This window comes from Schistocerca cancellata, chromosome 2, assembly GCF_023864275.1.
Source record: "Schistocerca cancellata isolate TAMUIC-IGC-003103 chromosome 2, iqSchCanc2.1, whole genome shotgun sequence".
NCBI lineage: Eukaryota > Metazoa > Arthropoda > Insecta > Orthoptera > Acrididae > Schistocerca > Schistocerca cancellata.
In genome coordinates, this window is record NC_064627.1 from 583,104,688 (window position 1) to 583,129,033 (window position 24,346).

A 24,346-nucleotide genomic window follows, 5' to 3' on the forward strand; every position below is an offset into this window, starting at 1 on the left:
TTGAGTGGAGACACTCCTAATCTTATTCCACTCTGTCATCTTGCACAAAATAAAACAGGTTGACAACATATCAAAATTCATAGAAAACATAGAAAATTGTTTAGCTATTCCAAAATCATTAAAATTCGTAACACTATAAAAAATGGAATACTATTTGCAAAATTGATCAGAGTACAGGGTCATAAAAAACAGGTATATCAAAATATGCAAACTAATAATTAATTACATAGAATACACAATTTTATGTAACCTTTTCATAATTAATATTCTCGTCATGTCCAATTAACGCTAAACAAGAAAATAATATACAGCAGATAAAACAAAACATAAATATTGACAGCAGAATCCTTCACATCAGCTGTCCGGGAAGAAAAGCAACTCCACATTCCGTACTCGCGAGTACAAAGAATGCCGACAGCGGCACAAGAGCCGACAGCGGCACAAGAGCCGACAGCGGCTTCGCCTCGCAAGTATTGTTGCGCCCGCCTGTGTGGCACGCTTGATCTCACTCGCCTGTGTAACGGCATTTCCAGAACGTCCGTTTCACTAGATTCTTTAGGAAAAACTCACTCCCGAGTAATCTCAAGGAGTCCCTTAATACTATCACAGTGGATAACTCAACACTGTCCATCATCACACGCATGTACTAGCCTGAAACTTAAAACAGCGTCTAAGTACATCGGCAATGACTAATAAAAACACACATTCATGAAATATTACAGAAAGTTACAAAATCATATTTACATTTCTTAATCTACTGTGACTCAGCTGAAAACTTAAACTAGCAGCTTGGATTTTTCAGATGATTACTAATCAGTTACTCTTAAATCATTTAGTCAAAATTAATTACTTATTAATTACAACTTCTTTAATGACCTCTAGGTCAGGCAAAAGCATCGTAACATGGCACATCCTTAAATCTTACACTCTATATTTACATACTGTACAAATTACCCATTGTGTGGTATTAATCGATCCTAGGTTGGTACAACTTCAAGTCTACAATATTCCATATACCTAATCGTTTTCCAGAGCTTGGATACTCTAAGCAATAAGCATTTGTGTGAGGTATACCAATGACTTTATATGGTCCATTATAAACAAACTTAAATTTAGAGATTTCATTGTCTATCCCGCTCGATTTCTCATGAGCTTTTACAAGTACTAAGTCTCCGATTGCAAACTTAGCAAAACGCGCTTTAGCGTCATGACGACGTATGCGAGCATCGGCTTTTAGCTTCATTACTTCTCGCAAACGATCTTTTTTCACACCAATACTAATGTCAATCCGTGGAGGGAATTTGATTATCTCTTCCAATTCACTTTCTACACTTTTGTCATTGCCGAAATTCCTCACGTTACGGCAGTTCAAATTCATTCCTACGTAAATGTCATCCGGCCAGTTAACAATGTGTATAGGCTGGTATTGCTTATGCACACCGTCTCCTGCCTCGTCAAAACTAACTACTATCGTTTTATCTTGTGACGTACATGTCAAAGTTTTGCTCTCGCAATTAATCACTGCACGGTACTTTAATAGCCAATCTAACCCGATAATTACTTCCGTAGTCAAGTCTGGCACGACGACAAACTCTTGTTCAAATCGTGCCCCACATATCTCGAAGTTGACAAAAATCTGTTTTGTGACCGGTTTACTGGCCTTCCCAGTAGCACCGATAATTTTCACTCCTGCTACTGGCATAACTACGATGCCAGGTCTGTCTTTCAGTAAGTCAAATATTTTCCCAGATACAGCACTCAATTCTGCACCGGTGTCAATCAACACGTTTAGTTGTAGGTCATGCATATTAACAGACACTACTATCTGTCTACACTTGTCCTCGGCTGTCTCTTTATTTTCCCACAGTAAATCCTCGTCTATATCCAGGTCATTCCAGAAAAAACCATCCGGCTTTGACCCTAAATCCGGCTTATCTGGCGGCTTTTTCAGCCTCTGTTCACATACAGTTTTAATTTCAACACGTTTGTCCTGAGGCTTAGCCTGTAGCTTCGCCTCCAATACCGAAACCTTTTCCTGTAACTCGTCAACTAGTGAGTGTTGCTTTGCTATCAATTCATTAATCGTCACCTTCGTTGATTCCACTTTGGTCAGATTAATCTCATCCGCCAATCTACCTGGAGGAATGTGTCCAGTAGTTTCTGCAATTACTTCCGCTAGATCTGCGCAACCCACACTGCTATCGTCTGACCGTATAATGTCAGCTCTAACCTCATACACGTTGTAATCTATGTGCTTTTCTACCAATCGTGTCCGGCTATCACTAAAATTTTCGCAATCTTTCTCCTTAATACTCTCGCAATGTTTAAACTGGAGGTTTGCGTCAGATGGGTCGGTTACTTCTACCACTGAAACTTTCGGTAAGGTCTGCCGGTTAGGGCCAGAACTTTCCGTTACTACTTCAACATCTAACTCCTGCGGGACGAAACACGACGAATCTTGCTCGTGCTCCCCCTTAACATCAGCTATTTCTAGTAAAGTCTGCCGATTAGGGCCAGAACTTTCTATCATTTCACAAACACTATCTTCCTGCGGGACGAGACGCGGAAAATCCTGCACGCGCTCCCCATAAACGCTTCTCCCATACAGACCCCTATAATCTCTTAGTTCGTCGTATAAGCGACCGAACTGCCTTAACCAGACCTCATCCCTCTCTGCATCCCCTCGCTCGATGACGGACGTTTTATCCGACATCTGATCTTCTCTCAACACCTGTGAATCATTATTAAACTCAATCTCCAGTTCCGCTGTGGGTATTACAGCTGCCACTTTATGATCGATTTCCGGAACACTACTTAAATTGTTCTCACTGACAGCGAATGTATTTTCTACTGCCGTGTATACAGCTGATCTACTACTTGTGGGCGCACTCTTTTCTCCTAACACAGGCACACACTCCCGCCGTTGATTATTCCATACGGAATTTTCATAACGACGATACCTGGGTTTTCTCTTGTTATTGGGCCGCCAAAATTTCTCCACGCCCGCTCGGCCCCTCACCGGCGCGGCTAATGGTTTCCCTGTCTCGTCCCAGCAGATACGCTCCCCGGATGCTGCTGAAGCGGCTGATCACACCCTCTGGCGTTATTACTATTCTGTGAAGCCCGTATCACGTTAGTATGATACTGGTTTCTGTCATTCCTGTTATTATTTGCATTGTACCGATTGTTATTACGGTCCGAACCATTATTGTTATTGCTGCGGTATGCATTATTCCCATGGTTATCATTGTTGTGGTTGCTGTGGTACTCGTTGTTGTTACCACGGCCTCTACCACTGTCGCGATTATTGCGCCAATTGTCCTCGTCCTCAACTCTTTCCAGGAAATCATTGATTGTCCTGTAATTGCTTCCTACGTAGCGTTTTGTATCATCTGGAAGCTTCTTGTAGAGTTCCCAGACTATTTCGGATTCCGTGCGGCGATCACGCAAATATTCCAACTTGCGGATCCAGCCCTCACAAAACTCCCTCATCGAACCGCGAGAATTCGCATCGAAAGGCCTCGATACGACAAATTCGCGCCAGACACTTTGCTGTTTTTGCTCTGACCAGTATTCAGCCAGAAACAAATTTTTAAACTCGTCAAAAGTCAGGTTCGTAATGTTGAGGTTTAAGCCCCAACGCTTGGCATCACCAGCCAGCACATCAATAACCGCATTAATTTTTCTCTCATTAGTCCATGATCTGGGTAAAACTCTTTCACAATTTTTAATGAAATCCGTCGCGTGTATACCGCCTTTTTTCAAGGGGTCGAACCGCTCCTCTTTCGTCAACAATTCCGAACTATGTGCACAGATTGGCACATAGCTCTGTTTTTCGTCAAGTTTCTTTTCTAATTCCGACACTCTCGTAATTACTTGGCAAGTGGTTGTCGCAAGCGTTTCCACTTCCCTCTTTTTCTCTTCGCAGGTATTAGCCTGCTCCCTCACTTTAGTGTCTACTTCGGACACTAAAGCCTTTAAAGTTTCCACCTTCTGTTGATCCTCTTTTTTCACTAATTGAATTTGTTCCGTCACCTTATTCTCGATGATCGGAGCAACTGCTTCTCCTACACTTTTCTCGATTCTGCTAATTTCGGAATCAAAACGAGTATTTATGCTCGCAATTTCCGCCTGAACGCCTATCATTTCCTGTTTAAGATTACCGATTTCGGTATTAATTACAACAATATCTTCTTTGATTTTATCAACTTTTGTATTAACAACTCCAACATTGTTGTTAACAACGTTAATAGCTTTGTTCTGATTGTCTAGCTTGGCCGATTGACTCTTGATTTCGTTAATCAAAACATTCAATAAATCAGTTTAATTCCCGGAAACTACCGGTTCCACTTCCGTAGCGGCTTCCTCTTTAATTGTCCCCCCGTATTCATCATAAAGGGATTCAGGTTTGATTTTCACTTCCGATTCCGAAACATTTTCTAAAGTTTGGAATTCCATTTCTGCTCTTTGTTGCGTTTCGGCGGTCGCGTCTTTCATGCTAGCCGCCTGTCCCTGAACAATGGGTACCGCGGTGCGCGTTTCCCACTGTTCGACCGATTGTTCCGTATCCAAGTCTACCAAATTTTGGCAATTGTTGCCTTCACTCATTTTAATAATTTTCAATATAAATGACAAATCTCAAATATAATTAGGATTACTCCCACTACTTATTCTCGCTGACGTAACGGCCTGTACGTAACCATTACTTTGTTATGAGATTTGCACAATGCAAAATTCGTGTCCAGAACAACCTCAAATCTGAAGATTGTCCTGTCACCAGGTCGCCACGTGTAACCTCCCCCTCACTTACCGACCTTAATGACAGTGAAAGATGAAACCGCGTGTACCTAATGGGAGTTTTAGAAAAGCAATCGTCACCGAAGTTAAGCTGTCGGTAAAGAGGGAGGAAAGGGTTACATCTAAATGAAAGGAAATGTGCTAATGAAACTGGTGGAAATTAATTTTGAAAAGGGGTAAAGTTACTAAGGAAAGTAAATGTGCAGCCGTTACGTTAACAATTAACTAGCGGTAATTAGGTATTTGAGATTTGGGGGAAATCACGGTCGCCAGTCCTAAGGACAATTACTATAGTAACTGAAAAAGAAAGGTTATTACACATATAATTAGCACTAGAAGCGTGGCAACTGAAGGTTGACACGTGTAGTGTGAAAACTGAAAGTTTGTCAGAAGTAATAAATTTCGCTACACCCTAACTTAATTTAGCAAAGAATTAATAAAACCGGAAAATCGAAAGTTAATTTAGTGACTGAAGTTAATAGTGAGCTTTCTTTCTGAAGCACATCGAAATTCAGTAAAATACGGTTAGTCTTGGACTACCTCAACAATCATTTCAAAAAACTACTTGAATCTACGCAATTTGGAAATAAGAGATTTAACTTTGAACTTGAATTAAATGATTCTGAACAATTAACAATAGTAAAATTTAGTACGTACCAAGCTGAGCTGCAGTCACAGGTAAGCTAAAATACGATAACAAAACTCGCACTCTTAATTTGTGCTTGTGTAATCTGAATATTGTAGCCAGCTAACTGAACTTTGAAATTAAAGCAGTGAAATAGAATTAGCTATATTACTTTAGTGCTGGCGTTTAAATTTCAACGACACTCGGGTTCATTTCGGAAAAGGAAGGGACCCTGCTTGGTAATGCAATTGGGACAATGAGCAACAAAGGTTCATGCTAAGTTGCTGTTATTATAGTTACGAAAATGGTACAGTTTGAAAAGCTGAGGTCTGCCATACAGTTCTAAAACTTTACTTGCTTCCAGTCTTCCTTGATGGTTGATTGAAGGTTTGAAGCCGTCGATCGAGGAGGTGGCGACAGTCACTCATTGTCGGCCGTCGCTGTTGCAGAAGCTGGATGTTGGCGCGCCTTCTTCTCGACACGGTCACCAGACGAAACGGGCTCTTGATGTGCGCTAGTTAATGTTTCCCGTCCGCGACACCATGTCAGAAACTATCATCGCAAGTCGAGCGCAATTACATGCTGCCAAACCCCGAAAGCGCGGCAACTCGCGGGAGCGTCACACAACACACCTGCTCCACTCGCTACTCCCGCCAGACTCCCTCTCTCAGCCCGCGCTCCACGCGGCAGAGTTAACACTACCAAAGATCCTACACACTTTGATTCTTCACACGACCTATCGACGTAATCGTTCGATAGCAGTTTTCCCTAGGCAAGACCCAGCGTAAAAATACAAATAATATTTACGAAACAAACCAATTATACATCGACATAAATGCATAAATATAAAAATAGTAAAACAATTACAATATACAAAGAGACAGAAATGTCATATCTTGAGGTAATAAAGCAAGGAAAAAAAATAGTACAATAGATGGAAATAGGAGGATATGCATTTCCGGCGTTACATGTTGACACGAACGGTTACCGGTCTACCGTCTGTAAGACGTTTCAAAATATACGCACACTCCTTACATGCATTCCAGTCTAACTCTTCAAATAGAGTAACTTCATGTAGACGACAGTTGTATTCTGCAAATCCGGATTCAGAACGATAAGGCATGTAGACGGACTGTTCTTCTCAAGGTAGACTTGCCAATGTTTATGTCACCGTACAAATACGGACGCGGATTACGAACCTTAATCTAGTGAAAAGACGTGTTGTACCGATCGGCAGCTTGCGTCGCCCAACCCGAAGACAATAAATCACAACGTGTAGGCGCAGTTTCTTCCTTCGGGCGTTGCTTATGTGACTCAAAGTATTTCTTAATAAAACGAATAAAAAAAAAGGATGAAAGCGCACTTTCATGGCCTTAGAACATGGAAATAAGAGGATTATCCAGGAATTAAACTGGATAAACACGCCTGTCTAATTGCTCTGACATTTGTAAATACTTAAGTGATTATATAAGAAAGTACAGATGACCTCCTGCTAGTAGTTCTTCGGCTAAGCCAAGTACGCACGTAATTTAATCTTTAAATTTTCTCCAACAAGGTAAAAGTTACGGCCTTTATACGACAAATAATGTGATCAATGATAGTTACTAACAGCAAAACAATAGAACAAAAGTAATATTTTAAATATTTAAGTTACGACACGAGTAATAATATGATAACGCTGTAGACTAAATGCTCCACAGACTTCAATCAATATGGGGGGCAACAAAGACACAAAAATTAAATTCTATGACTTCGGTGGTAAATTAACTGTTGCATGGAGGCTAGCACTGGGTGAGGAAAAGAATGAAAGATGACTGCACCGTACAAGTTGAAGAGATGAGATACTTTGAATAAAAATATACCTAATTAGGAATGAAGTAATTAATGATATCAATGGATATGCTGTTAATAAAAAATACGTGAATACGAAGATAGAAAACCACATAACGGGACATGAAAGAATATCTAGAAAAATCCGTAGCTTGATGGTGAAGGACAGAGAGGTTAAGGTAGACCAAGAAAACGATGGTCAAAATCTCTGTACTGAGGAAACAGACAGATGCCTACCAGATAGGACTAATAGAGGAAATGGGGAAGATCTAAAGAGGAGCAGCGCGTTTCGTCACAGGTTCGTTTAGTAAATGCAGAAGTGTCACAGAGATGCTCATCTAACTCCAGTAGCAGACGCCGCAGTAGAGGCGTTAAGCATCATATGCATCACGGTATGTATTACTGTTACATTTATGAGAGCGTACCTTTGCTATCGGAGTCTACCAATAGACCTAATATTCCTACTATGTACACCTGCCGAAAAGGTTGTGACAGAGACTTACAGCAGCTGTCCTCCCCGTGCACCATCCGCGACTGAAACAGGAAAAGGAGATAGTGGTGGTAGCAAGCGTTGGATGGGAGGTGGGTGGTGGGAGGAGGGAGGAGGGAGGGAGTGACAATAGTACACAAAGTACCCTCCGCAGTACACCATAAATTTGCCTGCTGGGTGAAGATGGTGTTGCGTTGTTGTGTCTCGTCTTGACAGTAGATATTGTAATATATGGTTCTCTCGGGCTTTCCCTAAGACTGACGTAAATGGGAGAGTGGTTACTGGGGTGTCTGGATGTAGACGTTTACGTGAAATGTGAGGCGACAGGTACGACAACGATGTCGATGAGGATGACAAAGCACTAAAAAGATGCAGAGAACTGTAGGAAAAATGGACCATAAAGAGTAGAATGAATTTCACAGTAAAGTGACTTACAGATGTGTTGGGATATAAAGCAAAGATTTACTGTAATTAGAACGAGTGTGAACCTAAAAATTCTGTAGTGTGTAACCTTCCTCCTGCAATTTTTGGCTGATGCTGAACTGAAATAGTGTCCTTCGCGACGCTCGGACGTGGGTAACGAATGGTTAACAGAGAGAACACATTTCGTATCGTGTTGTCCAGAATGTAAATGTTTCTCCTTTCTTTGCGTTTTACAGTTCTTCAGTGTTAACTGAAAAAGGGTGCTTTGAAAGTATAGCGAGTAAAACATTTCCTACGATTTACTTCGCTTACTTAACTCGTAAATAATACGTTTACAAACAGTGACTAGAACCAATCATGCTTAGATTAACAGTTAAATTTTGTTCTACTTTCACAGTGAAGTTCTCCGTGACTGCATTGCTTTGCCAAATCAAATTATAACGTTGTAACAGTTTGCGGTCACTATAATAATTGTTCGAAGAATAATGTAGCCCATTAACCGATGTTACTCAGAATGACAGTACTGATATGTCAACCGAAATCCGTGTAATTACGCGCAAGCTCCACTAATAAACCGATTAATCAATCACTGTTCTCCTACCACTCCTCGGAGACCTTCAAAACTCATATTTTATCAATGTCTGCAAGCTGTTCACATATTTTTTGGTGCAACTCGACTGCATAATAACGTTCCACTAGAAACCAGAACAACTGCCGTCGCCCCACATAAAGGCGCGTGCCAACTGCACTCAGGTTTTCTGAACGAAAGAGCAAAAAAATGCCACCTACCATAAAAAGGCGTGCCTAACTTCGAATATTCCAGAGATCCTAAGCGGGAGGATTGACTGGTTCAAGGCACTGTCAGTTGTAGCACACATTACAAGTGAAGGAAGTGTCTAATCCTTTTTTCTGTACAAGGTCATGACACCCCCCCCCCCCCACACACACACATACACACACACACAGAGAGAGAGAGAGAGAGAGAGAGAGAGAGAGAGAGAGTGAGGGAGGGAGGGGTTGGGGTGGGGGAAGGAGGAGGAGGTCGTTGTTTCAGGAGCAGGCTTCTAACAAGGGGTTTTTATCCAACAGTATTTATGTAGATAAGGAACCTCCCCCTTAATGGCCTCGTTGATCACACGGGCGTCAAAATTTTGTAAAGTCGTTACCTCGTCTTTACGCACAGGACGAAAAACCGAAAATGTGAGCGGTACTTCGCTGCCACCATCGGCGTAGATCACACGTCGTTGTCGATAAAGCGTTTTTCGATGTGAACTGGGTTAACGATCATATCTGCGAATCAAAACTCCATAAAACGCAAATATCTTCATTTGCGTTCGTGTATAAAGCACAAACGAATCGCAGGATCGTTGCTGACATCACAACAACAAATATCAGGAATAGGATCAAATAACGTTCAATATTTATGGTAACCGTAGTGGTTATTACGGCAAGCTAAGACAGTGAAATATATGAGCGTAACAGTAAAATTCAGCCACTCAAATTGAAAACAAGAGCGAATTTAGAAAGAATCTCAAAGTTGCAAAAAAGCAAATAAACTCACGTGGCGCCACTGAGGTAAAAAAAATGTACCTCTAACAATACCGAACTAAGGCATTACAAAACGCAATTTCTAGCAGAAGTACTCTACGCTGCAGCAACTCGGTGATTCATAGTCACACAACAATGCAAGAGATCGGAAAGCGGGAAAGGAAAATTCACAGGAAAATATTCGGACCCGTATTTCCTAAGGAGTATAGATAAAGAGGCCGTCGAACGACATCTATAAACAGACAGAAACGATAAAAATAAGAATTAAATTCTAACGATGCATCTACAGGATGAACAAGAACAGATTCACAAGGTAAATCTTCGAGACAGCAAGTGACTGAAAAAAGAAGACAATATATCGAAACAGAAGAAGATAATAAAGAAGTGGGACTCCAACAAAATAACATAAGCAGTCGAGAATAGTTCAGAAACAGCATGAAACAAAATAACTAAACGAAAGTACATGGAATCAGAACATGAAATAAATGATGGCAAAAACGCAAGAGAGGGCAGAGCGAACGTATGAAGAGAATTTAAGAAGAACTAAAGAACAAGAAATAATCATGACCACTTAATTTCTAAAGCTCTCTTTTAAAAGTAATATTTGGAAACACTACTTTTTTCTACTACTACTACTACTACTACTAAAACTACTACCAGAAATAATAAAATCCGAGTACTGAGGTTATAGCGATTTCACATGCCACTGTACATTTCGAAGTCACAGCTTCATAGCCCACGGCTTTCTGCTGTTAAGTAATGATCTCCATTGTGACGCCAATATAACAGAAATGCCTATGTGTGGTAGTTATAGTTTATTTTTAAACGAAATTTTCGAAACTGTGGAGGAATATATATAGAATTACAGAAGAATTCGTGAAGATGCTTGTTAAAACTTATTGTATACCCACGAACTTGATTGACATACTTATTCTGAAGTATTTGTTTAAAGATTAAGATGTGTCGTGTAACATGAAGTTATTTATAATCTAGTAGTATTGAAATATTCATGCAATTTTCCATTTTCTTTGAAAGTTGTAGGGGAATTTTTGAAAACTGTGCTTATTGAACATGTGGAAGTTGTTTCATTGAGATGTTATACACAAAATAAATCAAAAATATTCACAGGCGTACTTTATAAGTTCATACAAAAATCTACACAAATTATCATGTAATTCTGTATTATATTATATTCCACCACAGTTTCGCAAATTGGAAATAAGAATACAATACAATATTGACAGATACGCGTTTATAAAGCGTTGATATCCCAATGAATTCTCCTGCCTGTTCACTGAAGCCTTGATGTGAAAATGTATACCGCCAAAGAAAAACGCTATAAACACAGTAGACGGATATCGTTGTTAAGGCTTCCACCGCCAACTGTTCTTAAAATAGTGCACAGAGGACATGTATGAGAGGCTGCTACTTCATTTTCTTAATAAAGACTTAGGGTTTATAAGGAATACATATGATAGTCGGACGGTAGTTTTATCGGCTGCAGCCATATTGTCCATTACTATGGACTATCTTACTAGGTTGTCAGTTTCGTTTTATATCCAATGAAATATCTGTACTCTCTTTCCTACCTACCTCGGTGTGCTTACATTTGTAACAAACTGATTTAGATCGCCTCTCTTTCCAGTGTGCATAGCACAGAACTGACTGTTTCTGTAAACATTATACACCCTGTCTCTCGTTTGTGAGCTATTCGTCAGTGGTAGGATAAATGTTACACTTGCATCATAGAATTAGTTTACTATCTTCCTTATGAATGCTTACACCAAACTTTCATTTATCCATTGGCTTTCCTGAGCATATTCAGTAATCAGTATAAATTCACAGTATCAAAAATAAGAATATGTCCATATTCGGAACATTGGAAACGGAGCATAATCTTCTGTTTTATAAAATATGTTTATTACGTACGGTATATCGAGTTCTTTCCAATTGACGTTAGATAATCTGATCTGGCCAAATAGTTACATAGTTCAGTTGCATTTTCTTGTTTGTTTTTAGCGTCTAGGTAGTTACGTTCTTTACGTTCATCCAGGGAGTGTCAACATTTATTGACCGTGTGCTACCATCTGCGAACAGTCTGCAGTCTGAAATGTTATTGTTGTTAGCAACCACACAGTTGCGGGTATTAGGAGGATACTATTACAAAACCAAGCATTTTAATAGCGTTGTACTTTGTTCCTTACACACTGAGATAACAAAAGTCATGGGATACCTCCTAATATCCTGTGAGAACTCCTCTTGACTGGTGTAATGCCATAACTCGACGTGGCATGGACTCAACAAGTCGTTCGAAGTCCCCTGCAGAAATATTGAGCCATGCTGCCTCTGTAGCCGTCGATAACTGTGAAAGTGTTGCCGATGCAGAATTTTGTGCACGAACTACCTCTGTATTAAGTCACATACATTTTCCATGTGGTTTATGTCGGGTAGTCTGGGTGACCAAATCATTCGCTCGTACTGTCCACATTGTTTTTCAAACCCATCGCAAACATCTTCAACTTTTATAGTCCTGTCTTCCTCAGTTGCGTGTAATATTACGGTATATTAATAATTTTTACTTATGAGCCGTCTGACAGCAACTGAATAAAACACAATTTAGTGCCATACGCGTTTCGCCTTTATTTTCTGCAAGGCATCATCAGTGACCTGGAATATGTACATATGTTAGCTATTTTATTTACATTTTTGTCATTGTGCCTATAGGTTATAAACAGTTCTGGTGGTTGGTATTTCCTATTAAGTAGTAATGTTTTGAACTGTACTTACAGGTTGCGTGGACAATTTCCTACATATTACGCTCCTGTTGCATTTTTGGTGTTGTTCTGCTTCTTATGAACGCCAATTTGCGGTTTTTTCCCCATTCCACAACACTATGCACTGAACGCTTGTTTTAAAGCAATGTTTTGGTTTCTGTTACCGACTTTCAAACGTTTTTGCCAAAGATCGAATGTTATTGCCAAACTTATGAGTGTAACTATTGAAGTATCTGTGGTCTGTTCGTGTATGCATTTGTGTGTGTGTGTGTGTGTGTGTGTGTGTGTGTGTGAGGAGAGTGTTGTTTGGTGTGATATATATTTAAATATATATATATATATATATATATATATATATATATATATATATATATATATATATATTTGCTGTGTGTCCAGATGATGTGGGGAAGAGTTTTCTTTTTTTTTGTTATTATTTTTTTTTGTTTTATGTTATCATTTCCTTTAATAAGTGTAGTAGGGAGCCTGTGCTGATGTGTGTTTGTTCATTTATCACATGTTTGTTTTCTGCTATGGCTTTCTGGATGTGGAAGTTTTCTTGCATTTGTATAAGATGTTTGTCATGGTTGCTTATTCTCATTATTTTCATTTCTTGTTCCATGTTTGTAGGATGATGGTTGTAGTGTTTTAAATGCTCTGCAAATGTGGAATGGTTTGTTTCATACTTCCAACATCTGATATGTTCTTTGTATCTTGTTTGAAAATTCCTGCATGTCATGCCTATGTATACTGCATCAAAACTTTGACATTCAAGTTTATATATTCCTGATTGTTGGAATTTGTCTCTCTTGGTAGCTGGCTGGCTTAGGTGTGATTGAAGGGTTTGCCCAGGCTTATATGATATTTTGAAGCCCTGTATCTTTAGGATGTTAGCAACTCTGTGTGTTAGTGTATGTGTGTATGTCATGGTGTACCATCTGGTTCTTTTCTGTGTGGTGTTGTCATTGTGTGTGTTTGTTGAGTGTGTCTGTAAGTTTTCAGCTTGTGTTTGTTTTTTATTTGTGTTTTTATTTTTTGATTGAGCTTGTGTACCACATGTGTGTCATACCCGTTGTTCCTAGCTATTTGTATGATTGTACTCATTTCTTGTTCATAGTTTCTCTTGCTGAGTGGGATTCTGTTTAATCTATGTAACATGTGTCTTAGTGCTGCAAGTTTCTGGCTGTGGGGGTGGTTGGATGTGGAATGTATTATTGTGTCTGTGGCTGTTGGTTTTCTTGCAGAAAATAAAGGCGAAACGCGTATGGCACTAAAATTGTGTTTTATTCAGTTGCTGTCAGACGGTCCATAAGTAAAAATTATTAATATACCATCGCAAACAATTCTCTCCAGGTGACATGTTTGGAACTTAAAGTCCATGAATGGCTGCAGATGGTCTCCCTGTAGTTCCTCAGTTATGATAAGTTTATCAATAATCTAATTTATGCTCTTCTTTACTTTCGTCTTTCTTTGGTTTATTCTTAACCCGTATTGTATGCTACTTACATAGCTCATTCCACTGAAACGGTCGAGCACTTCATCACTTCATCATTGAGGATAGCAATGTCGACAGCGATTCTCGTCACTGAGACTATTTTAGCCTGATTTTTAATTGCACTTCTGAGTTCTTCGTTTTCATAATTGGTTTTACGATGTACAGATTGAACAGTAGGGAAGGAAGACTGCATTCCTGACTCGCGCCCTGTTTAATCCCAGCAGTTCTGCCTTGGTCTTACAATATTACTGTGACCAGTTGGTTCCTCTACCGATGGTATATTTACCGGTCTCTCCGTGCAACGTATATCTATTTATCTTCAGGATTTCAAACATCTTGCACCACCTATACAATGACGAACACTTTTTCTATGTCAACGAAATAAAATTTATTTTTACTAACTATTTATCGTCTTTATCAAGCGGAACTCTAGAACTGTCCCTTTCGTACCTTTAATATTCTCAAACGCAAGCTGATCGTCATCTAACAAATTCTCAGTTTTTGTCCGCGTTATTCTGTATATTGTTCTGGTCACAACTAAGATACGTGACCAGCTGAGCTGATTCTGCAAGAGTAGAAGCATTTATCTGCCTTTGCTATCATTAGGATCATGTGCTGATACTCTCCTAAAAGTCTGACGTCATATCTTCAGTCTCATGTTCCACATTTCCACAACTGTATAACAGAAACCATGTTCCTTAATCGAATTTTGCAATTTAACAACATTTGTAATATCGAACAGTTCAAAATTGTGCCCGTGTTAACAATGAGAGCCATCTTTTTCTAAAATTTGTCGGGTGACCTGGAAATGGAGAAGTTACAATGCAGCTTAACCTCTTCTTGGAATAGCGTAACAGACTAGAAACTGCCCTGACATACAGCTTTATTGTATCAAGTTTAATACGTGATATTTTGGAGACAACAGATTGGGAAATGAGACGTAAAAGTAAAGGAGACGTGCTATTTCGGCAGCAATATAAGTGATGATGGCAGCTGTATAGAGGATATAAAATTCAGATCGGCAGTGGCAATAAAATCGTTTATGACAAAAAGAAATTTGACCAGATCTAGTATCGATTTAAGTGCCGGGAGATCTTTTCTGAAGGTATTTGTCTGAAGTTCAGCCTTGTACGGCGACGAAACGTGCACGATAAACAGTTCAGACAACACGAGGATAAAAGCTTTTGAAAATTTTACTACAGAAGAATGGCAAATGCTAGATAGGTAGGCAATCCACGGATAGACATAGAGCTTCGGTAGTCTGCGCTTCTTATCACGAATAAAATTAAAGTGACTCATTGTGTCAATTGATAAATACCTACGAGCATTAACTTTTCAGTACCGTAGTTACCCTTTGGATGGGTCTTGTGGGTACGTGGATCATTCTGTAAAGTTTTAGTAGCGCCCGCTGTAAGTGAGGAAACAGTGTTTCTGTACTGTGAATGGTTGGTTTTCGTAGCGTGTGTTAAAGAGAGAGCGGCGCTGTGACGGAGCGGCAGTAGCTGGAGGCCCCTGGTGGGTTGCGCCAGGCCACACCGCGACCCACCCCTGGGATTCCGGGCCGCGGCTGCCGGATCGCGCAGCGCCCCAAACACGCGTCGCCGGGGGGCCGCGGGGTGAGCAGGTGCTGCACCTTACCCCGAGCACCGCAGCCTAACTTGTGTCAGGATGAGGACACCGCAAGCTGGAGCACACACTGCATGTACGGGTGGGTAAGACTGACAGTCTTATTTATTTCTTATAGTTGTCGGCAACTTGACAGGTTTGATGCACCCCGCCATAAATCGCTCTCCTGTGCCAACATCTTCATCTACGTCATGAACTACACAACTGGCTACAATTGCTACACCAAGAAGAAATGCAGATGATAAACGGGTACTCATTGGACAAATATATTATACTAGAACTGACATGTGACTACATTTTCACGCAATTTGGGTCCATAGATCCTGAGAAACCAGTACCCAGAACAACCACCTCTGGCCGTAATAACGGCCTTGATACGCCCGGGCATTGAGTCAAACAGAGCTTGGATGACGTGTAAAGTACAGCTGTCCATGCAGCTTCAACACGATACCACAGTTCATCAAGAGTCGTGACTGGCGTATTGTGACGAGCCAGTTGCTCGGCCACCATTGACCAGACGTTTACCTGGAGAACGTGCCGTCGAGGGCAGCAGTCGAACATTTTCCGTATCCAGAAAGGCCCGTACAGGACCTGCGACATGCGGTCGTGCATTATCCTGCTGAAATGTAGGGTTTCGCAGGGATCGAATGAAGGGTAGAGCCACGGTTCGTAACACATCTGAAATGTAACGTACACTGTTCAAAGTGCCGTCAATGCGAACAAGAGGTGACCGAGACGTGTAACTAATGGCACCCCTTACCATCACGCCGGGTGATACGCCAGTATGGCGATGACGATTACACGGTTTCCAATGTGCCTTCACAGCGATGTCGCCAAACACGGATGCGACCATCATGATACTGTAAACAGAACCTGGATTCATCCGAAAAAATGACGTTTTGCCATTCGTGCACCCAGGTTCGTCGTTGAGTACACCATCGCAGGCGCTCGTGTCTGTGATACAGCGTCAAGGGTAAGCGCAGCCATGGTCTCCGAGCTGATAGTCCCTGCTGCTGCAAACGTAGTCCAACTGTTCGTGCAGGTGGTTGTTGTCTTGCAAACGTCCCCATCTGTTGACTGAGGGATCGAGACGTGGCTGTACGATCCGTTACAGCCACGCGGATAAGATGGTTGTCATCTTGACTGCTAGTGATATGAGGCCGTTGTGATGCAGCACGGCGATTCGTATTACCCTCCTGAATCCACCGATTCCATTTTCTGCTAACAGTCATTGGATCTCGACCAACGCGATCATCAATGTCGCGATACGATAAATCGTAATCGCGATAAGCTACAATGGGACCTTTATCAAAGTCGGAATCGTGATGGTACGCATTTCTCCTCCTTACACGAGGCATCACAACAACGTTTCACCAAGCAATGCGGGTCAACTGCTGTTTGTGTGTGAGAAATCTGTTGGAAACTTTCCTCATGTCAGTACGTTGTAGATGTCGCCACCGGCACCAACCTTGTGTGAATGCTCTGGAAAGCTAATCATTTGTACATCACGGCATCTTCTTCCTGTCGTTAAATTTCGCGTCAGTAGCACGTGATCTTCGTGGTGTAGCAATTTTAATGGCCACTAGTGTTTTTGCTGGACACATTCCAATCTCTGTCTTCTGCTACGGCTTTTACCCAGTTCAGCTCCCACTAGTATCGTGGAAGCTATTCCCTGCTTTCTTAACGATGTCCTGTCACCCTGTCCTTCTTCTTGCCAAGTTTTCCGTATATTCCTTTCTTTGCCGAGTTTGCGGAGAGCATCATTATTTCTTTCCTCATCTGTTCACCTAATTTTTAACGTCTCAAATATTCGATTCTCTTCTGTTCTGGTTTTCCCACAATAATTGTTTCACTACAATATAACGCTGTGTTCCAAACCTAGATTCTCAGAAATTTCTGTGGTGACCTCACTACAATCGATATTCCGCACTCGAATCACTCGTAGCGCAGCAGATGTACGGGTTGGCAGTACGAAATATACACGGATCCGCCAGGGACCGCAGCTGCCAACCTATGGGCATCATGTGTGTAAACAGCGATTGGACGACGCCCTGTTAAAAACCGGAGCACTAAGCTACGGTGGACAGTTCTCTTCAGTGCGCCGACTCATGTACTGTCTCCAGTTACCGCCGAGTCTACAAGCTGCAGTGATGGTCAGGTGTCTCCGAGACTTATACTCCGTAGGCATCGTAGGCCAGCTCTGGACTCTAGGCAGGCCTCAGGGGCGCAGTCACAGGACTTTAAGATTTTAGAGAACTTGTAATAATTTCAAACGTCTAATTGTGCTGGACACTTCACAAAAATAAACATCATTTGAGTATTTCTTAATATTTAATGAATATTATTGTATTACTAATTTTTTGGAATGTTTCTGATTGAAGCTAATCTACGCCATCCTACTACATTCCCAGAAATTTATGTCTCAAATTAAGACCTACGTTTGATATTTCTAGTAGACTTCTCTTGGGCAGGAATGCCCTTCTTGCGAGTGCTAGCTGCTTTTTATGTCCTTGCTTCGTCTGTTATGGATTATTCCACTGTTAATGAACAACAGCGTGAGAATTCAGAATACAGTCGAAACTACTGGATTGAAAATTGACACCAGGGACAGCCAAAATTGAAATTATCACCCCGAAAAAATTGCGATGCGTAATTACACTGAAATGAAAAAGAAACTGATATATGCGCGCGCTGCGAGCGCCTGTGTGTGTGTGTGTGTGTGTGTGTGTGTGTGTGTGTAATTTCTAAAGGACCAAACTACTGAGATCATCGGTCCCTACACTTACACACTACTTAAACTAACTTATGTTAAGAACAACACACACACACCCATGCCCGAGGAAGGACTTGAACCTCCGGCGGGAAGGGCCACGCAATCCGTGACATGGCGCCTCAAACCGAGCGGCCACTCCGCGCGACATGGTATAGGCATAGGTATTTAAATACAGAGATATGTAAACAGTCTTAATACGGCGCTGCGGTCGGCAACGCCTATATAACACAAAAAGGGTCTGGCGTGGTTCTTAGATAGGTTACTGCCGCTACAATGGCAGGTTATCAAGATTTAAGTGAGTTCCTAGCGTGGTGTTTTAGTCGGTGCACGAGCGATGGGACACAGCACCTCCGAGGTAGCGATGTAATAGGGATATTCCCGTACGACCATTTCACGAATATCAGGAATCGGGTAAAACATAAAAACTCCGACACATTGCGGCCGAAAAAAGATCCTGCAAGAACGGGACCAACGACTGAAGAGAATCGTTCAACGTGACAGAAATGTAACCCTTCTGCAAATTCTGCAGATTTCAATGCTGGGCCACCAAGAAGTCAGCGTGCGAATCATTCAACGAAACATCATCGATATGGGCTTTCGAAGCCGAAGGCACACCTGTGTGCCCTTGATGACTGCATGACACAAAGTATTACGCCTCGCCTGGACCCATCACCAACGTCATTGGATTGTTGATGACTGGAAGCATGTTGTCTGGTCGGATGAGTATCGTTTAAAATTAAATCGAGCGGATGGACGTGTACGGGTATGGAGACAACCTCATGAATCCATGGACCCTGCAGTCAGCAGGAGACTGTTCATGCTGGTGGAGGCTCTGCAATGGTGTGGGGCGCATGCAGTTGCAGTGATATGGCACCCCTGATACGTCTAGATACGACTCTGACAGGTGATAAGTACGTAAGCATCGTGTCTGATCACCTGCACCCATTCATGTCCATTGTACATTCCGACGGACTTGGGCAAATCCAGCAGGACAATGCGACACTCCACACTTCCAGAATTACTACAGAGTGGCTCCAGGAACACACTTCTGAGTTTAAACACTTCAGCTGGCCACCAAACTCCCCAGACATGAACATTATTGAGCGTTACTGGGATGCCTTGCAACTTGCCGTTCAGAAGATATCTCCACCCCCTCGTACTATCAGGGAGTTATGGACAGCCGTGCAGAATTCATAGTGCCAGTTCCATCCAGCACTACTTCAGACATTAGTCGAGTCCATGCCTCATCGTGTTGCGGCACTTATGCGTGCTCGCGGGGCCCTATACGATATTAGACAATGTACCAAGCTCTTGAGTGTATTTCTTTACTTGTTCACAGGTACATGTCTGCAGTACTAGTACACATGGAAATCCCTATGTGACAGTACTGTAGCAGTCCTGTGCATGAACTAAAACAAAATAACATGAAACTCTATAATGAGATTTTTCACTCTGCAGCGGAGTGTGCGCTGATATGAAACTTCCTGGCAGATTAAAACTGTGTGCCCGACCGAGACTCGAACTCGGGAACTTTGCCTTTCGCGGGCAAGTGCTCTACCAACTGAGCTACCGAAGCACGACTCACGCCCGGTACTCACAGCTTTACTTCTGCCAGTAGTAGGAAGGTAGGAGACGAGGTACTGGCAGAAGTAAAGCTGTGAGTACCGGGCGTGAGTCGTGCTTCGGTAGCTCAGTTGGTAGAGCACTTGCCCGCGAAAGGCAAAGTTCCCGAGTTCGAGTCTCGGTCGGGCACACAGTTTTAATCTGCCAGGAAGTTTCATATCAGCGCACACTCCGCTGCAGAGTGAAAAATCTCATTCTGGAAACATCCCCCAGGCTGTGGCTAAGCCATGTCTCCGCAATATCCTTTCTTTCAGGAGTGCTAGTTCTGCAGGGTTCGCAGGAGAGCTTCTGTAAAGTTTGGAAGGTAGGAGACGAGGTACTGGCAGAAGTAAAGCTGTGAGTACCGGGCGTGAGTCGTGCTTCGGTAGCTCAGTTGGTAGAGCACTTGCCCGCGAAAGGCAAAGTTCCCGAGTTCTAGTCTCGGTCGGGCACACAGTTTTAATCTGCCAGGAAGTTTCATGAAACTCTATGATTCCAGAGATCTTTACAAGTCTCAAAAACCTATTATGTTTATATGCAGACTGAACCGAAAAACGAAAATTTGTACCACGGCCAGGATTTGAACGTTGGTCTCGTACTCACTAGGCTGATACACTAACCAGTACACCACTCTGCCACAGTGGCGGTGCACTGCTGTGCTTTTGTGCAAAGCCATTATGCCAGAGTGGCGTAGTGGTTAGCGTATGTGCCTAGTAGGCAGAAGACCTGGGTTAGAATCCCAGCTTTGGTACAAATTTTTATTCGTCGCATCAGCCTGCGTATAAACATCCAAAACAAAACGCGCGGTCCACTGATAAACTGAAGATAGGCTGTCACGTTGGCTACTGCCTACTTTACTGAACTGCTGCGGTACTGTGGCGCTGGGATTTCGGCATGTACTAGTACTGCAGACACTTACGTGCAAACAACAATGTATTGCGTAAGATTATTTTTTTTTCGAGTTTATTATTTGTAATTTATTACCATGTTGTGCGTATGTGGAAATATGACCTGTAGTTGAAACAAAAGTGTCATATGAAATTTCCATTGGAAACCAAGCCCAGATTCCCAATTGTCTCTCCGTGAGGGGACTGCAAACGGAGATGTGACCACGAGAAAAAGATTGAATACCCAGGGAAACGGTGACATTCCAACCGTTAGAGTGCGTAATATCAGAGGTCTGAAGGTGATACGGAAGCTAGGAAAGGAAAATTCAAAGGCTCAGTCTATATATAGTGTGGGTCAGTGAGGAAGAAGGCTAAGCATAATATATGATGTCAACAACAGCAGAAAGTGGTATTTATAAATTATAGAGCGCAGCAATCAGTTGTCCTTTTTTTTGCAGGTGTTATTTGGATAATCCAGATTTCGGCTTGTGCCTAACCATTATCAATATACTATTTTCCAATCTCGATTCACGTCAGTTCCCTGTTATTCGGGAGTCGGTCACAGTTCTTTGAATACTACTTCGTAGTTACGTTCCTTGAACACACATTTCTCTGTCCAACGTTTGTAATTACTCATGTTATGGATACCTATTCATATTAGATCTAGTTCATTATCGCAGTATCCACGGTCTCAGAGAACTTCAAACGCACGTAATCAATGCTCAGTATTTCAGTGTTCCACTTCCTGAAAAATTGATTCTATCTGATGATTCTCGTCACCTTCAACCTTTCTTAGCCGTTACTTCACAAAGTCTATATTTGCACATGGGTGCGCCTTACAATCTCATTTCTGCATGTTTGTGTTACCGAGATGTAATCCAAGTGGAATCTTCCCGTTTATCCTTGTGTTTTCCAAGTGTTGCTCCTTCTTTCGTGATTGTTGAACGGTGTCTTTGATAATATTAGCTGAAATTAACTGCAGAACTCGAAAAGCTTTTTTAATTTCTTATTCCTACTAACTAGCCCATAATTTCCCATGACTTTGTCCTTTCGTTCCTTGTCCTACTACAAGGTTACAGTCCCTCATGATTACTAGAGTTTCATCTCTTTGGGTACTGAGTTACTCATTAGATACCCTTATATAGTCTCTCACTTTCACTCTCTCTCTCTCTCTCTCTCTCTCTCTCTCTCTCTCTCTCTCTCTCTCTCCCCCTCCCCATCTTCTGATTGTGACGTCGTCACGTATAACTGAACTATTGTTGTTAGCTTCGGTTTGCAGCCGTTTCTGACAAGAATATCCGTTATCATTGAATTGTCCACAGTAACTCACTTTTTCCCGTACTTCATAACGAGACTACTGTGGTCATACCACTTTCTCAGGTTACCTTCCACTTTCTAATCTCGATTCATGTCAGTTCCCTGTTTTTCGGGAGTCAGTCACAATTCTTTGAATACTACTGTATTACTGTGGAAATAGAAGGAAATACAAAAACGTTCAGGAGGAGAGAGATATACGGCAATGCAATTCCCTTTTGAAAGAAATCAGTAGGAAGTGCAATTAACTAAAGGGAAATGACTACAGCAAAAAATGTGAAGAAAGTGAAAAGTAAAAGGACATTAAAAGCACAAATTTGCGGGCTTTCAAGTATTAACTACGCATCCTCAGATTCAGAGTTGCAATATTAAAAGTTTTGGCTGGTTTCGTTGTCTAGGGGCTGGGATACGTATTTACCGCATTACAGGCCAAATACTGCTCTTGGATCTACAGTATACGATAAGAATACACACATGAATCCAATGGTCGAAGGTTTCTATCACTCGGCAATTGCGAATTATGAATGTAACACATAAATTTGTAAATGAAAGATTGCACTTAAATAAAATCTGCAGGTACTATCTTAATGACTTTAAATGATGAGCACGACAGTAGAAGTACTTTTGAGAGTGAAGTATGTTTTTGCAAAACACTTATTGGTGTCGATGGTCCAGCAATTAAATAAAATATAAGTTGAATAACAGGGAAACAATAGATCCCTACTGCACATAATTAGTTATGCACAACAACAAAGGTCGCGTGATATTCACTTCCAAACGCGTACCACGCCTTCACTGCAGAAACCACGGAAATCTCACAAGTCAGCACTCCGAAGTATTTCTATCTCTTGCGACAGCGCGCAAACCGCTCCACTCTCCAAGTCCTCCCGCCGACCCCGCGTCCGTCTCGCCGTCGCGTCCAGCACTTCCCGTGTCGTGTGCCGTATTCTCCAGAACTGCCCCAATTCGAAACTGCCCTATCCTCTCTCTGTGCCTTCTAAAAGACAGTAAATATTTAACCAATTTCATCATGAATAATATATATCAGATATAAACAAAGACATAGATGAATAAGTATATTTATAAGGATGCTTCTACCGTTTTTCCGTGTAACTGTGTAGAGCTTACGGCCTGGCGCGATCGATAGTAATCGGCCACTTTGACCACCAATAACTCGCGTACTGTTGGAGTTACATGCCTGGAATTCATTCCAATTTAGGTTTACACTAACAGCTTTCTAAGGACATGTCGATCAACGAAATCGGATGAAGCGTTTACATTTTAGAAATTCGTTGCTGGGTGTTATTTGTCTAATTTACAGTCAGATCCTAAACTTTAAACTAATACAGATATTGAAAATCTGATTACACCATCAGATTCATCGTGCAAATAATTGTTATGTACATGTTTTTTTCTTGGGGTATCATGATTCCTCTGGCTGCTGTTAATTTCTATATGAACTGTGAAAAGTCTGCCATTAAGGTTTCACGAAGTCCCCCATCTTTGGCACTGTTGTCACAGATATGTCCTTCATCCACACAAAGCACCGTCCTCGTCACAAGGTCAACATGGAATTCCCAGCCATGCGGCCGCTGGACCCCTCTTGCTTTGGCCAGCGTCTCCCACCACGTGGTCGGCGACATAGAATATTTTCAGGGCGCGAGGACTCGCCCGTTACCTTACAAATTGTTCACAGTAACTCACTTTTTGCCCGTACTTCATAACGAATCTGCTGTGGTCGTATTACTTTCTTTGGTTACCTTCCATTTTGTAAGCCCGATTCACGTCAGTTCCATGTTTTTCGAAAGTCAGTCTCAGTTTTTTGAATACTACCGTACTACTGTAGAAAATACAAAAACGTCAAGGAGGGGAGAGATATATGGCAATGCAATTCCCTTTGGAAAGAAATCAGTAGGAAGTACAATTAACTAAAGGGAAATGACTACAGCAAAAAATGTGAAGAAACTGCAAAGTAAATGGATAGCTAAAGCACAGATTTAGCGTAACGTTAACTCAAATTTCGGTGAAATTAAAAATAAGGGCATCAGCATTAAGAGTGTAACGATTATTTCCTCTGTTAATAGCAGAGTAGAGAGCGCACGGTTCGAAGGTATCTACGACCTTCTGCTGATGTGATGGAAATGGATGTCGATTTAGAACAT

The 24,346-nt window shown here is 41.6% G+C and overlaps 1 protein-coding gene and 1 non-coding gene across 7 annotated transcripts in view; one reads left to right on the forward strand and one right to left on the reverse strand.

Moving 5' to 3' along the window:
* Positions 1-24,346, reverse strand: part of LOC126162199 (schwannomin-interacting protein 1 homolog) — a 1,363,715-nt gene that overhangs the window by 646,978 nt on the left and 692,391 nt on the right. The gene's annotated exons all lie outside the window — the stretch shown is intronic.
* Positions 20,663-20,734, forward strand: Trnat-agu (transfer RNA threonine (anticodon AGU)). The gene has a single exon. It is a non-coding gene; the product is annotated as a tRNA-Thr (tRNA).